The sequence below is a fragment of the Aythya ferina genome (assembly GCF_964211825.1).
Source record: "Aythya ferina genome assembly, chromosome: 15".
NCBI lineage: Eukaryota > Metazoa > Chordata > Aves > Anseriformes > Anatidae > Aythya > Aythya ferina.
This window is the reverse complement of record NC_140314.1, coordinates 5,903,015-5,915,688: the sequence shown is the minus strand read 5'-3', so window position 1 is coordinate 5,915,688 and position 12,674 is coordinate 5,903,015. Positions and strand designations below refer to the sequence as shown.

At 41.4% G+C, this 12,674-nt stretch overlaps 2 protein-coding genes across 10 annotated transcripts in view; one reads left to right on the top strand and one right to left on the bottom strand.

The window, feature by feature from the left end:
• CHLSN (cholesin) overlaps positions 1-12,674 on the bottom strand; it is a 125,382-nt gene that overhangs the window by 51,394 nt on the left and 61,314 nt on the right. The gene's annotated exons all lie outside the window — the stretch shown is intronic.
• Positions 1-12,674, top strand: part of GPR146 (G protein-coupled receptor 146) — a 49,169-nt gene that overhangs the window by 16,577 nt on the left and 19,918 nt on the right. The window contains exon 2 of one of the 2 annotated variants that reach the window (XM_084536462.1): positions 6,279-6,330. The gene's annotated coding sequence lies outside the window, so the exon portion shown is untranslated. The remainder of the gene's footprint in view (positions 1-6,278; positions 6,331-12,674) is intronic. The other variant, XM_084536459.1, reaches the window with a different exon arrangement.

Genomic DNA, 12,674 nt, shown 5'->3' with positions numbered 1-12,674 from the left:
AGCTTTAGCATAGGTATTTTTGTCAAAACAAATGGGTGGGCCACTGGAAACTGATGTAGCAATGCCATGGCACTCCACTTCCTTCTCATTGCGAAATCCCATTCTTCTCTTCTATTGTAACAACAACATTCAGCCCACCTCCAGCTTCCCCATTCAGGAGCATTACAGTGCTCGCCACCCTTTCTTCTGCCTCCCTCCTGCCGTCTTTACCTCTAGCAATTCTAACTACCAGTAAAAGGCACGAAGACAGCTCTCTCTTGTTGCTGTGTGACCCAACACCAGGTTAGCTGAGCACTAATTGCACCACCTGGCATGCATGGGGAGGGGAGGTAGTGTGGACATCCCAGCTGCAGCTTGTCAGGAGGTGGTCACGTTCCCATGGGCCAGCTGCTTGGCAAGAAAATGCAGGCGTTCATGTCAGAGAGCAAGCCAGGAGGCACATGTGCTCCTTTTTGGGGAGCTGCTTGGCCAGCAAGGATGCTGTGCCATTCCGCCCACCAGCACAGGCTGCTGCAGCGCTAGGGCTGGAGCAAGCACGCTCCTGGCTGCCCGTGCAGGTCTGACTTACAGGGACGTGCTAAGTGGAAGCTTTGTGGGTGCGTCTGTGAATATAAATGAAATCAGAGCAGCCTACGAGGTTGGGACATTCCATAAAATATAAAATGGGATGGGCTATGTCTTCTGGTGTATAAGTAATTTGGAATAACCTTAGTCAGAAGGGAATTGACGGTAAAGTGCAGGAAGCTGCTCCAGCTGGCCATGTTACTGCTGCTATGCACTCTGCAAACGTCAAATGTCCCTGCTCCGTAGCACTACCATCAGACACCAAAAACAGCTTTAAAATCTGGAATAGTTCCACCGTCTTCCACCAAACTCAGAACCTGTACAGTGCATTACCCCAGGAGGGAGGGGAAAAAGAAGGGAAGAACCTCACTCAGTCCAAGCAGGTGGGCAGCAAGCAGAATTGTCTAAATCAAGCGAGTAAAATTGCATCTTAATTATAAGGTCGTCTTCAGTATCTGAATGCAATTCCCTCAGTACTCTTCCATCCTGTAAAATACATGTAACAGTTAGAAGCAACTCTGCAGACACCCTACGAGCAACCTGCCTGCACGCTATCGAACAGAAATCCCGACCTGCCAAACTTAGCCCCCTGTACATGCTGTCCTGGCAGGTGCTGCTGGGGCCACTTCTATTTCGGACAGCAGGAGCAGCTCAGTGATTGACCGACAGCTCTGAACTATATTTGGGAAAGCATCCCAGCCCTCAACTTGCTGTTTAGGCTCTCTGAGCATTTATGAATAAATAAATAAGGAAATTCACAAAACGCCACTACAAACCAGCAGTGAAAAAAAGAATCTAATTAGATTATGAAGTTTATAAGCTTAATTATAAAATAGTACCAATTAAAGCCTGTGAAGAAATCTTCATTTATATAACAAGTGATTACAAAACCCTAGTAGAAAATCATGGCAATTTAGCTTGACCTTTGGTCACGTGGTACATATGTAAACCCTCATGGGCAATTAGGTGATTTTCCATTTTCTCTGCTATATGTTTATTTTTAATAAAAGGCCTGTTTTGTTTTGTTTTTTAATTTTTCTTTTTTAAGCAGGCTGCAGCTGTGGTAGAGACTTTTCTTTTTTCTATGTATACTGTAATCTAGCATAAAAATATTGAGACGCAGATCAAGTTAGGCTTGTCAGCCTTAATATTTTCTGGTGATTTGAACAGGGCCAGGGAATACGATAGGCATCTTTACAAATCCAGTTGGCTTTACTTCAAATCCAAGAGCTTGTATCTAAGCTTCACAAGAACACAAGCCCACATAAAATCAAATTTTGAATGCAAAGCTAACCCAGTTCTGCTCATCAGCCTTCATTCTGAAACCTGTCTGCAGCAACATTTTTGTGAGGTTGCTGCATAGCATGTAATTGCTCTTGGAAGAAGTACTTTTTGCATCAGAGCTATAGCTACCTTTGGGACAACCTATCATTTTTAATCTTAAAAACTTTTTTTAAAAAGTTTATGCTAATGATGTATTTTCATTGGCACTGATGAGTTAAAAATTGCTTCAGCTTTTCTTGCCTTTTTTTTTTTTTTTAATCAAGCTGTTAAGTATTCCCCATTTACCAGTGCAAATCAGCTTAATTTGCTTAGGAGCTAAAACCTGGACCGAACAATGGTATTTTCAAAACAAATACATCAAGTTAAAGAGAGGGCAGTCATGGTTCATCTGAATCATATGGCTCCAGATTTCAAATCTAAGCTAAGGAAATAGAGGTTATGATACCCTGCAGCTGGGACAAGCAGTATTCGTACAGCAGTGTTAAATCAAGACCACTCGGCCAGTTCAAGCAGTTGCTTGTGTGGAAGTGAAAGATCCCATGAGAGCATTAAAAAAAGAAAGGTTCTGGTGTCCTAGCCAAACCCCCCTTCCTTTGCTTAATGCTACCATGGGCTAAGTTTCTTCAGAGCAACTGATTGCAGAAAGTTGCTGCCAAGTAATTGCTACTGATTTATTTACATCCGATCACACAGAACAGGAATTAAGCACTGTGCAAAACACACAGGCGAGTTAATTACAAAAGGTCCTCTCATGCCACACAAACGCCCAGTGACTGAGGCTGCCTGCTGGTGGGTTAATTTGCAGACACATCAGTTCGGTAATTTGTTCACCATCAGGCTAGAGAAACGCGTATTGACACAACGGCACAGTGGCAGGGAGAAGTAGCTGGGAGCTTCGGAAAGCCACAAGCGCCTGTGCTGGTAGCAGTGGCATACACAGATAAAAGCTGTCATTCAGCCTGGGAACCTCAGGACAGAAAAAAAAGAACAAGTCTGGAAAAGTTATTTTCCGGTCTCCCATTCAATAGCATTTTGAGATTGATACAATAAGTGCTGATAAAATACCTGAGAGTTGACATTTTCATATATAGCAGATCAAAAAAAGGGTTGTTTTCTAAATTTTGGGAGCAATACTGGTGGCTGAAGTAAAAGCACTGTTCACTGCTTCCCAGAATACCAGATTAACTGTAACTGTAGCTATTTTATTATTATTTTTTAAGAGAAGGGAGGAAGCATGAGACAGTAGTACAGCCTGGAGACTTTGACAGCACTATCTGGATGCCAATGTCATGCTGTGTAAACATGTGGATCCATTAGACAATTGTTGGAAGCAGTGAATTCTAAATTTGATCTAGTGATAGGACTCATGCTGTTGGGGAAAAAAAAAAAAAAAAAAGGGGGTTGCGAAACCACACAAGGAAAACGTTTCAGACTTGTTAAAAAGAAGTACAATGTGAACAATGATGTATTGGATGGCCTGCAGATTTCAGCCTCTGGAGAGTCTTGACAGACAGAGCAAAAACCTGAACTAAACTGTTAAATCAGTTTATAAAATATACTCCAACCTGAAAGGAGGGAAACATTTTCATAGAAAAAAATGATATTCACATAGGCAGAATAAGAAAGAATTTTTTCCTTGGGATAAGACAAACCGTAACAATGATTTATATATTCTTCCACATTTGTAGTGCATGCTACTGCCTTAGCTAATGAATCAATTTTAGTGAAGCCTAAACTGTACGGCATCCCCAGCTCTGCTGGTCTGGCAAGGGGAGCGGTGGTTAACTGCCTTCCTTTGCTTCATGCTGGCAACACAAGGCTTTTTGCTTTATAGTACTTAATGGGCTAAAATACACGTTGAAATTAACTCCTTCATTAGCTATACAGCTGCTGCTCCTTATCTTTCATTACTGTTAATTACAGCACTGCAAAATTTTATGTTGTGACTCAGAATTAAATAGGATTAATACGATCTACGATTTTTCTTGGAATACACAACTCGGGCCTCATGAATAAAATTATATGCTGCATGACATATGACACTTGAAAAGGCATTACATTCTTTAAGCTATCTAGAAATGCTTCTGTGCATTCAGACACGCTGCAAGCTCTCTGCAAACTGACTAACCAGCTGTTTATTCCCTTGGAGCTGCTTACATCAAAAGACACATAAAGCAGTGGGTTCACCTCTCAGCAGAACTGCAGACCCGCTCTAAGTCTGTCGCTACAAAACTTGTTATTCATCCCTGCTGGCTTATAGATGTGAAGAGCAGTATGCAGAGCTCAGCATTTCAGTTATGATTCACGTTGTGATTTAATCATTCCTAAAACTTAGTTTACTACTTAAAAGAAAATGTACTTCAGCAACAGGGCTCAGAATGCAAGAAAAACAGATCAATCTAGGAAAAGCTACTGAGTCACCATGGAGGGAGGCAACGAAACCCACGTTACCCTCGTGAATCCAATGAGGTCAGCAGAAGCAAAGCTTCTTGGTGACTGGTATGGACAAATCTTTCTCCAACCCACCCTACGAACCCGTGTGAGCAAAGGACAGTGGTCCTCTGAATGCCGATCTCAGCACTGCAGCAAGCCATGGATATAAATAAGTTTGTTTGTGCAGCTTAGCCGGCTGAATTCAATGACAATTCACGTGTCTAATTCCATCACGTCCATAAATACCTGGATGTGAGGCCGCAGCAAAGGCACTGAGGGGCTGTGTTAGTCAGGAGGCGGGCTGGAGGTCGCTGAGGGACACTGAGGAGTGCCAGAGCATGAGGCAGCTGTGCCACGCTCCAGCAGTGAGGCCTATCGGCCGGGACTGCTCACATCCTCCTGACGAACTTGCTAACGAACAGGGAAAAAGCTTCCCACACGTGTTTTGTGCTGTAAAGCTCGGGGCAGCTGTCTTAACAGCACCTGCAACACAGCTTCAATCTGTATGAATTTATAAACAGCAAATCTGTTGTTTCTTCACATGAATTAGCAGACATTTGTTTCTGTGGTGGGATGGGAGGCCAGCCAGAGCTGCAGACCAAGCAGCCAGGCACGCCAGCAGGTCTTAGGGCTGCTCGAGCCAGGGAGGTGATCTCCAGCTGCGTGACACGGCACACACACAGGCCACGGCACACACACGGAAATCGCTCTCTCAAGTTCAAGGCCGTGTAGTAATAGCAATTAGTGCTTCTATTTACTATTCTTCACCAGATTGTGAAACTAAAATTGCAACCAAATATCGATTGCACCACGTACTTTTCTTGGTCCCTCCAATGCTTGCCACGAGACGTGAGGAACAGGACAGAGGCCGGGCTGGGCCGGGCCGCTGGTGGCTCCCATCACAGAGACCAGCAGCACTAGTGGGAAATGCAGGCCAGTGGGAGATGAGATCTTTCACAGACACTTACTGATCTTTCAGTAAAACTTCAATATAAAAAGAATAAACTGGCAGAGGCTGCTATCTTAAACCATTTTTTCACAAATGAAGTACTCTATTTCCCTCAAAACTCAGTCATAATTGAGTAACCTCAAAGTTAATCTTTCTTTTTAGGGGAAAATACACCTTTTTTACTATAGCGACAATCTGTTCTTAAAGTTATCTTGCTCGCCAAGTATTATTGTTCAATCACTTATCCAAGCTAAAAGACTTAAAACTTTAATTTAAACTGCAAGAAATATGGAAATTAGTGCTTTACATCATTCCTCTCCTTTAGATAACTTAGATCTGAAATACCGGTTACAAATTCTTAGTGGTCACACATACTACACCTTTGTTGTTATAATTTACTTTAAAAGATATTTTATAAAAATATAAGTATAAAAGATATACTTTAAAAGATATTCATCTTTTCCATATTTTCTCCCACAGTGTGCAAAGGAGCAGATATATCCTCAGTAACCAAAGTGAATTAGCGTAACACAGTATGCCAAAACCACTGTGTTTTACAATAACAAATCAAACTGACATTTGTCATAGTATCTCACTACATGCCAAATATTTCATATTGGGATTGTTCCATTTCAGTTTTAACCCAGTACATGTGACATTTCCAATGAGGAGAAGAAAGCTGTGAGTTTCTATTTTTAGATCAATCCACAGCTTTTATTCAAGAAACTCAATTCACCTCAAAATGTAAATAAAGCCATCAACACCAACACCACTATGATACAGTAACTCTGTCAACCTTTCAGCTACAGTCATTGAGTCAGTAATCAATCATGAAGCAATTCAATACCAAACATTGTAAACAATTACTTTCTGGATTTTCTAATCACTGCATGAAAATATTGTGTGTTGTAAATGCTATAAAAAGCATGGTACAGTGAAATATAACACATGAAATGTATTTAACAGAATTTATGAAATTTGCTTTTCATTTCTTTCAAACAACTATGAGCAATTGGTTTACCTTTTCTTTCTTCTTTTTTTCTTCCAGTGGTTCAGTCTTTGACTGACATTCTTCTGTGCTGCACATCACGTAAGTACAGGTATAGCAATACAGTGTGACTGCTATTGCCATATGTTTACTTTATTAATGTACAACAGTGAAAATACTTACCAACATTGGGATTTCTAGACCTGGTATTTATTTCTGTAAAAATGTACTAGAAAACTTACTAAGTGCTCATGGAAGAGTTAGCGAAGGCAGTCTGTATTGACTCCCAGATCAACCTCCTCCCCAAAGCTCACAAACTGGCAATTTACACAGGCTCAGATGAAGGCGCCTCCAGCTTACAACATCTTTATAGCCTTGTGAAATTTGGACTTCATGGATGTATGCCGTGATCCTAAGGCACTTTAGGACTCCTTGCCAGGCAGGAGAACCTCTGTGATCCACAGGAACTGCAGAAACAGACTGGAGGAACATAACCACTTGGAGGATTTAATTGACATCATCTCTGCAAACTGCCTGCCGACCCCTGCGAGGAAGGAATCAGGGCTGTAATGCTGTCCTCACCACCTCTACCAGCAGGCCATCATGTCAGCTAGAACTGCCTGAAACCCCACGGTCAGTGCTGGAGATTTTCATGCACTGACAAAGGCTGGTCAGTGGGGAGAAAGGCAAAGCTAACACCTAGTGAATCAGCTTGGGCTAACTCTGCAGGAGAAACATACCTTTAGGAAAGACAAAAAGATTAAAAGAAAAGAGACACCAAATTCAGCCTTCTCTAAGGGACCAACACCATTCCTCTGAGGGCACAGGGGTGTGCTCGCACACAGCCTGAAGAACGTGCTCGAGCACAGGCTGGCGACCTGCTCGTAGCAGCGTGTCGTAGGTGTGCTGTCCGCCCTGCTCTAGTTAACGAGCAAAGGACAAGAGCCAGGAATTATTTAATGCTAACACCAGCTCTGCCAGTGCTGACTGCTGCTCTTGCTCTTGGCAAATCGCTTCATCTTTTTCATTTTCTCCTCTGTACAATGAGCATAACATTTTTGTGCCTAATACCCATCTCCCCAGTGTTTCATTCCCAGTTTGACATTCTAGTCATAAACGCACTGCCTGCCTTCCTTTTACTTTGATAAAGTATAGTCAGTATCAGTTGGGAACACTTCTTTAAAACTTATTTCCAACTATTGTGAAACAGGAGCTGAATGTTTATGGAGTAGTTATTTTTTATGTCAGTTTACCATAGGGCCTCTTTAGCCACAAGCTTACAGCCGGAGGCCCCAAGGCATTTTTGGGAATGGAAACTTTTGGAGTTCAGCTCTTAACAAATTTCCAGGCTGCAGTATGTTTTTCATTAGTCTACATGGTGTTATAATAAATGATGCACTTCCTCTTTCATTTTATGATTTTTTTTAAACATGCAACAATTTTTCTGTGTCTGTTTTCTATTACTTCCAATATACTCAACCACACTAATCTTAGAGTCTACTTCATGTGTAAGGACAGAAAGGATGTACTAAGGTATCAGCCATAGCAAGACAAGCTTCTAGTCTAAATTCTTCACTGAAGGACAATCATAAACCCACTGAATCCATCCCATCTTTTTAGGGGCCATTATTGTTGCTATTGTTATTATAATGTCTGTTACCCCAAAACCTAGAGTTGGCCTAGAAAATGTTCCTCTAAGTTAGATACCCACAAGACACAGCTAAAAAAGTTTGAGCTCATTGCCCAGATTTTTTTTCGGCTACCTACTATAATCACAGACATACTGCTATGACAAGACTGTGGTGCAACTATTTTTTTAAATAATCACAGAAACACATGAAAACCTCCCAAAGCCTCCACATAACAGATTTACACAAAGATCTTTTTGCATAAAGACCAAAATGATATTTCTTTGTATAGATTTGTGCATCCCTCCTCCCAAAAGCCTTTGATAAACTGAGAGCAGTTGAACATGAGGACAGCTGTGGGCAGAACACTTGCAGCCCTGCGGTCAGAGGCTGAGGGAACTAGGCTCACTCCACCTGCAGAAGAGAAAGTTTTGGGTGGACCTAAGCCACAACCACTGTGCACCTGCAGGAGGCTTACTGTGCAGACAGATTTGGGCTCCTTACTTCAATGCATGGTGGGATGAAAAAAGACAATAGGCAAAAGTTTAACCTCTGACTCTATTTTTTGATTTAAATCATCCAGTGATGACTGCAGCTTTTTGAAGCAAAGCTGAGACAACACGAAAGAGGGCAAATAAAGTTGTCCTTTATGAATTTTGGACATGCAATAGCAACAGCCATCAGTAAACTTCATAGTGAAATACCTGTGTGTCAGTTTTAACCCTTTTTTTTTTTTTTTAAATCTCAGCACCTTTCCCTGAGTGCAGTTCCTATAGATGCTAGTCAATATTGCCAAGGTAGCAATATAAATAAACCATAGTATGAGGGAAAGAGAGAATTTCTAAAGGAAAGGGAAAAAAAAAAAAAAAAAAAGGAAAGAAAAAAAGCCAAACAGCTAGCATTTCAGTATTTAACTCCCCATCGTAACAGCACAACTACCCACATTTAAATGAAGCCAAAGCTCCTTGCGCAGTCTTGTTCCTCTCACCCCAAACTAGTTTGGTGAGCTCTGCAGGTGGTCAAAGGAAAATCAAAAGCAAATGTCTTGAGCATTTCAGAGCTGATGTTTGAGAACACAATGTTATCAAGAAACATTCACCTCCCTTCTGGGTGGATCCGCACACATCTTCGTTAGTAATTTACCTCCGCACATCCGTAACACGGACAAGGCGAGCGTGCCAGCAGGGTTACAAGCGAAGCCGTGCAAGCTGGGCTTCCTCCGCACGCCCCCACTCCCCAGCCACCCCAGGGCCCTTTCCAGCACCTGCATCTTCTTCGCAATTTATCACTCTGCATTTATCAGCACAGTGCTTTACACCTCCAGCTTGCCCCCAACCCCTCCCTGCTGCCCCCCCATTTTGGCATTGTTACAGTGCTCGTGCTCTCTCCCTACCAGTTTCCTTCCTCTCACAAATTAAGGGCTTTGTTCATCTTTCCCTTATGAAGTTTCTGTCTCCCTTCCTGACGTAGGAGACGGTGTTCGTTTTGCAAAGAAAAATCATGACTAGGAGACTTGTGCCAGGCAGCGAGGTTACAGGTCCCACATGTTAAATTCCATCCTGAGGACTGCAGCAGTGTGGTCAGACATAGGATTACGCTGGAAATCACCATGGGTGTCACCAGTAGGTAGGGATAACAAACTATGGATCTGCAAAAACCGAACTGCCTCTGCTTCTTTTTCCTTGTCCCATTCCAAATCAGCGTTCACTATCACTTACTGACATTTACCATCACCAGCTGACAAAAGAGGGAAAATACAGGACTGTCTGTACATTTGTTTCAAGAATATCAAGGGACTTTTGTAGGTGGAAAGCTGAGAGAAAGACAATATGAACTTATATCAACTAAACTAAGATCAGTCTTTAAGACATATTACCTCAGCAAAATTCACCCTGTTAGGAAAAATACGGAAAACAGATCCCTTTCTGTAGGGCACAGAAACAGTATTCCTCTGCAGAGCCTTCCAACACAGTCAGCAGCAAGGAAAAGATCAGAGTCCTGTTAGAGGAAATGGCACCTCCCACGACTTCCACAAAAAGGAGCTGGAGCTTTCCCCTGCCTTTTTAGCAGGGAAAGTGAAGGCCATGCACTGCCACTGCCAACAGGGAGAGATGACTGAGTTAAGCAGAGCCTGTTAAGGACCCTACCCACTGAAGAACAAGGAGTACCATTAAATAGCATTCAGTTACCTGACCTACTCCGCCAGAGACTTGAAATTTAGAAAACTGATGAAAAAAATACATGATGGTTTTACAGTCACTTTTCAAAATAGTAACTCATCAGACAGTGCAATTGTTTAATGGCAGAACACTGCTCACAAAAGGCAGGAGCAATTCCCCATTACATGAACAACTATATATATTTGCATATTTAAAAATGTTCTATATATGCACTTATTTATTTTTTAAGATAACTTTCTTTTTATGTTTGCTTCTATACATAATTTTAATGAGAATGTATTCCCAGGGGCTGGCAGCATCAGAAAAAATAGGCTATGCCAACAAAAAGGGATTCCAGTCCAATATCATCACGTCTAGCATACTGTGTTTCATTTACAAATCTTTGATTTCTAAATGAATGGCGGTTCAAAGTACACATTAAACACAGCTACTTTCTGCCTATGTATGTAGAGATCGCTAGAGATTAAGTCACTTTAATTAAAAACTTAAGCAGGTGTCACTTCATGATACTCTTTGAATTTGGTTTAAGCAGATGTATGTTCTATCATTACCTAGCAGTGCACTCTTAATACAAGCATAATCAAAGAGATCTCCCTAAACAAAACAAAGGAAAACCACTTTGTCTGACGGTTTGAAGTTTGGTACTCCTCACCTGTCAGATACAGAACATATATTTAGTTGGAAACGACATTCTAAAACACTTCAACGATAAAGAAAAGCACTATAACCAGCTCTGTGAGAGAGAACCCCGGGCCCCACGGGACCTACTAACTTCAGTGGGGTTTTGTTCTGCCTCTTTGTAAATATCTAACTATCAAAAGTGAATTTGTACTATAAAGGCCTGAAACAAATCATTTAAAAGCATTCAGTATTCAAATAATCACAGGTTTAGGGATGGAAATGGCATTATTTCTGACTAATTTTTCTCTCAATGCCATGCTTGAGAGTGATAGATAGCAATGTGAAGAATGCCCTGTGTCCCCAGTACTCGAAGGCTCTTTTCTTTTCTCTCCTTTTTTTTTTTAAGGTAATCCTAAGATTAATTTAAAGTCATCTGGTGAAAGTACTTTAGTATTAACCTTAATATTTTTTTGTTAATATATACTGAACTCAAGTGATGTGATTTCAAGAGTTATCCTAGATGCTTCTCATTTTAAGACATTAAATATTAGCTCTTACAAATTTCCATTATACGTTGTCTGACAATATTTGCTGCTGTGGACTACATGAGATGACTTTTAATTCTTACAGTGGCAATCAGTGATGGTAAGGTTTTGTAGAAGCTGGACACAGATGACATTTTAGCATTTCACACCTACTGCAAGTCCCTCCTTTCCAGGTCTAATTTCATGTAATGTTAAGTGTAAGAAATTATTAGAAATGACAAATTCACTCACTTGATCCTTTTTACTTACTGTATCATCAGGAATAGCTACCCTCACAATTGCCTCCTAACCCTGCTTTAAATGATCACTCTGATCATTCACTGTTGACACCTGAAGACAATGGAAGTGCACATACACTTCCAGAATTTGAGACACAAGGAACTAGTAAATCATAAACTGAATTGCCAAAGCCAAGACAAAGCCATTGGTATAGCTGTGGGAAGTAAAGAGTGATGGAGACAGACAGCAATCGGGCAGCTGACTGGGTCAGTGCAGGGTGTACAGCACAGCGGGTGGCTAAGAAGGACAGGGGCAGAGCACAATTACCAGAATGAATGAAGGCAACCGTCTGGAGCTGTCATCTGCAGCAACAAAGTACATGCTGCATGCAGCTGGAGTGCTGGTTAAAGGAACCTAGGGCATGGCTGCACAGGCAAGGCTCAAAAAGCATAGGACAATTAGTGTGAAAGCACAATTCTGGGAGCTTCAACTTATCCTAAAGAAATAACTGAGCACTCTTGTAAAAATCAGATTTCCATTTTCACATGCTTTGCTCTACTTCTTTAACTACAGCAATGCTGTATATAGAGAAATCCGAAAAATAAAAAGGGGTTAGAAGCCAAGATCCATCCTGCTGCTTCAGCTGTAAAGCTGTAAATCTGGATTAACTGCAAAGGCTTCAATCTCAAGTATGTGCCAGTGCAACTGAGAGCTACAACTGGCTCCAGAATTGTGTCTGTTTCTTGTCTAGAGTTGGCATGAGGAACCTCCCTTTGCCAGAAAGAGAAAACCATGAAAGTTAGGTAAGACTCTTTCGGCATCTATGTCAGGCACAGGTTATTAAAAGGAACCTCATATGGCGGCTCCACCTCCAGGTTTATCTGCTGGGAGCTGGCTGTGTAACTAACACAACAGAAAAGCACCATTTCTTGCTTCTTTTGTGAGCTCGGGGCTGCCAGGAGGAACTGAGGGAATTCAAAAGCAGCTTCCCTTCTGTTGCTCTTTTGGACGTTTCTCTTTGAAGTGGCTGCTCATTCACCAGTTTTGTAGGTAGTCTTTAAAGCAATACTTTCCACCCTTCACACTTAAGTACAGAAACATGCAATTAATTATAACAAGTTAGTAGTATGTTATGTCAGCCTTTTATCCCTACTGGGTGTCAGACTAAGGAGCAAGTACTCTTTGTAGTAGGATTTAGACACTCTAGAGAAAATGCTGAGCTTTATAGACAGATCTGATACGGTTTGTGTAACACAAATAATC